Here is a 4,537-nt window from a genome sequence, read left to right on the forward strand (position 1 = left end):
TAAAACAACTCAGCATGTTTCCAGTATTCTAAAATACATATGATTGTTTTGCTGCTATGACAGACACAGAGGGAGATCAAGTTCTCTCAGTATGATGAATTCATGTGCGCATGTGTGTATATTTGGTGATGGGGAATCATTCTGGAAAAGCCATGCAATCTCTTCTGGATAGTTTTGCAGCAAGGCAGAGTTCGATTTCTCCTCAATTCTCTGTTGACAGACAGAATAAGCTGCCAGTCAGCCAGTCCATCCTGTCCACCTGCAGAACTGTTGATTTGCCTGTAAGCCGCCCAAGGCTGATTGATTCCTGAGTGAAAGCTCCAGGCACATGATTGACACCGCATGATTACTGTTCACGCATGACTGCTTTTTGCCAGACTGCAGGCCTCATCATGTTATGACCATAGATAGTGAAGCAGCATACATTAAGATACTGTATTGCCCTCATGAATGTGACACAATTGCATTTGCTCAAGACGTTTTTGCAACTCATGTGCATTTTCAAGTGTCAGTGTGGTTTGTTAAACTCCAAAATTTATTAACATTGAGATTCACTAAAAAAAAAAAAAAAAAAAAAAAAAAGTCAGAGTAATGTAGCATGAAGCTAGCTTCCCTCTGAGAGTTATAGAGTTAATAGAGCCACGACCCAATGAGACATCACAGAAGAAGAAGAAGAAGAAGAAGAAGAAGAAAAGGGAAAATACACATTTCCCTGCAGCTTGAGACCTAAATCTGTGCACATATGTTTGGTATTTCCACTGTGCTCATACCACCGTGTGTGTTTTGTCACGGATAAAAGACGGAGCAGTGTACATCTCTTGACAGTGAAGTAAATTATCCATTTCTAATGTCCCATTGCACCTCGTGCCCCCTGTGGAGTAGATAGAATTGGATAATAATTGAATCACTTGCAGCAATTATGATGGCATGCCCTTGGCTATACAGTAGAACAGTGTCATGATGACTCTGTGTATCACCACTACCATAAATGTACACTCAACAAGACACACACACAAACACACACACACACAATGTCATCCTTGGAAGCACTTGTGTATCTTGACTCCACTCTTCACTTTCCAAAGTCTAACCATCAGTATGTTTTATGATGACAGCACTTTACAAGAGCCTTGAATAAATGTTCTTGACATCTTTGATCATAAATAGGTATCTGTGCCTCAACAGCAGAAAATGCTGCACCTCCGTAGTCACTACTTGATAGCACAGATAACGTCAAGGCAGGAGCATAAAAAACAAAAAAGCAAAGCTAGTTCGTCTCAGATGAATGCAGCCATTTTAGCTCAAACTCGTCACCTCTTCATTTAACCCTACCCATCAACCAGGCAGCTCGACATCCCCAATCACCAAGAGTTTTAAGGTTGCCAAGCAACAACTGCTCACGAGCACTGTACACAGGCCGAGCGGCTGTGCCTGTTCTGCTTGTTCACACAGATGTGACCAGCTGGGAAGAGCAGAGGCCAGAGGCAAATACATTTCTAAGAGAGGGGAAAGACTGTGTGTGGCCCGGCCGTGTTGTACTCCAAAGAAAATCCAAAGATTTAAAGAGAGTAAGCATACGATTTTGTAGTTCGAGTCATTCACTATTCACACGAAATATTTCAATAACTTAAATGACATAGAGGACAGAGTCTGCTCCTGCTATGACTGAAAACCTTATCTCAAAACAACTGCAGTACACAAATATTTACAGGCAGTGGTAAAAGGGGAGTATCTGAGCCTTTTATCTCAAATGAAGGAACCCTTTTCTTCAAATTAACATAGGATTTTGGTTAAGAACAAACACGCATTGCATTAAGTACAGAACCTCGAAATTAACATAATTGTTTGGGCAATTACGCTAAAAGTGTGGAGTGAGTCTTTTTCGAAGTGCACATGATCTTGTTTTAGGAGATTGAATTTGCTAATTCAGTTACGTCCCGCTATCTTCAGTGGTGGCATTGACCCTCACTGGAGAAAAAAGGGGCAGGACGGGGTGTCATGAACACTCAACCGTTATTCACCACACTTCCTGACATTCAGGCCCCATTAGACTCTGACACGTGTCTCACACTGAAGAGTAGCTTTGTTAAATAAGAGCTTTAAGGCACATTTGATACAAAAATGTAAAAAAAAAAAATATATAACGTCTTTGGTTTGAAAGCAAGCCTGGAGCACATAATGTACTGTTCAAAATACATTAATGTGGATGTCTTTTATTTTAAAAAAGCATTAAATTCCAAGTTTTACTGATGCTTACACAACATATAGGGTAATCCAATTTAATTTACATCCAATAAAAATACTAAAATACATGTGTGGTTATGTGCGAGGGTTTGTGACTGTAAGCAAACAAAAAAAGTCTTCTTGACTTAAAGTACAGTGCGATGCAAGGCCACTTGTGGTGTGTTTTCATTTCTGTGGGTGTGTGTGTGTGTAAATGTGCATGAGTCCATGGGTGAGAGAGCAATTTGTTTGTCTTGGCCCCTGGCTGTGACCTTGGCTTCCTCTTTGGTTTGTTCAGCGCGAATCCAAATCCCTTAATCAATCCTTTAAACTGCCCTCACCTTTTCTACCATTAAAGCAATTACACTTTAGTGGCCATCAGGTTTCCAGACCTGATTGAAACGGTGTTTATGCTGTGGGCCTGTGGACCCAACAATGAAGGACCCACACAGAGAGTCCCAGAGTAGTAAAGTATAAATGAGGATACACATTCAAAGCCTTAAAATCTGTTTAAGTTTGATTTTCTGCCATCCATAAAAAAACAACATTCATTTCAATTTAGAGCAAAGCATTTTCTTTGGATTTCATCCTAGAATTGTAAAGGGTCAAATGATTGTAGCAGACTATTCATTCTTCCTTTCCCCTGGACAGCTACTTCTTTTTTTTTTTCATTTTTTCTTTTCTTCTGCAGTAAAATCCACAAAAAGGAGCAACTATTGATCACAACTGAGGCTGGTGCTGAAATAAAAGACCGTATTTCTCAAAGTCCCAAGATTGGCAGCAAAACATACCATTGAGTTTTGACTTTGGTGTTGGAAATGTAACTTTTAGAGAAGAAAAAAAAGGAATCAGTGACTATATATGACTTCATCCTTATGTTTCTCAAACAGCATGCAGCTCTGCCTCAGCTGCCTCTTATCCTTCTCAGATCACATAATACAGATAAAAACCCTGCTTATGTGGCGCTACACCACAGAAACATATGAGGATTCGTCTGTGCTTCAAATGTATTCATTTCACATATTCAAAGAAACCTTTTCCCATTTAGCCTGTTGCAATCTTATTTTTCTTCGTAGCTGGTGTGCACGGGAGCGACTAACCTCTGCTGACCTCTGCCCTTCACGGTTCATGCGACTTATATCGACTCCGAGGATGACTGCCCCTGCTAACTGCACATCAGTGTGTCTGCTCACACAAAGGCCGGCTCGTCTGTTATCAAAAGTCAGATCTAGCTCTGACTACAATCCATTTCCCCCCTCACTCTGTGTCTCGTTTGCCACCTCATGACAGCAGCTTTTCCAGCTCATTTCACTTGAGATAGCCACGTCACGGCGAAAACGAGGATATCTCTGCAGTGACCCGGCCTCAATCAGCAGTGCTTTATTTGATTGAGTTCTGTAGCATGGCAAACAAGGAGAACCAGATGACATGGTGTATCCTTCTAAACAGAGGCTGAGGAGACACTACTCTCAGCCACTGAGGTCTAAAGGGCATGCCAAGGATAAGTGTTTTGCTTGATGAGCTCTTAAAAGTCAGTCTGGGTCCAAATCTCTTGAAAGGCTCATTTAACCCCGGTCCTCCTCCTAAAATGGCAATTTGATTTGTCCGGTGGTTAATGTACTAGAGCACCCTTAATGTAATTTGACGGCAGCTGGGGGTGTTGGTGGGGAGACGCATGCAGAAATTATTTTAAGTAAAACTCCACAAGACTCAAAGACTGGAGTGCTTCACTGTGCACTCCCAGCTGACCCTAGAAGGATCGAGGGCATCTTGGGCTGATCGGTGGAGCCTCTGTAGGAACCAACAAAAGGCAGCAGTCTTTGGCTTTATGTGGCCAAGTGGCAGGACAGTCACTGCCCGATGTGATTTACGGTCACATATAAGTTGCGTACGTGCAAACATAAAAACGTGGCTCACATCGGACAGAACCATAGACTGTATATAAAAGAATCAATGGGTAGAACTCTTCGGAAGTAGAAATGTAACACGAAGGCTGTCAACAGTGCAGACTGTTAGTATAGACACTCCTGATCAAAATCTTAAGACCAGTTAAAAAATTGCATGAATTTGCATTTTGCACTGTTGGATCTTATGAAGGTTCTAAGCAGAGCTTCAAAATGCAGAAAGAAGAAATGGGAACAAGAGACCAAAAGTTGTGAGCAGGCTATTTGTTGAGAACAACAATTTAAGCCATTACTGGTGCTGACTGCAGCCCAATAACCATCAGACGGCATATGTGAAGTAAGGGCTTCAAAAACAAGAAACGTCTTCAAAGGCCACGTCTTCATCAATGCCACAAAATTGCCTGTTTGGA

The sequence above is a fragment of the Stegastes partitus genome, unplaced genomic scaffold, assembly GCF_000690725.1.
Source record: "Stegastes partitus isolate 25-593 unplaced genomic scaffold, Stegastes_partitus-1.0.2 Scaffold20, whole genome shotgun sequence".
Classification (NCBI taxonomy): Eukaryota; Metazoa; Chordata; class Actinopteri; family Pomacentridae; genus Stegastes; species Stegastes partitus.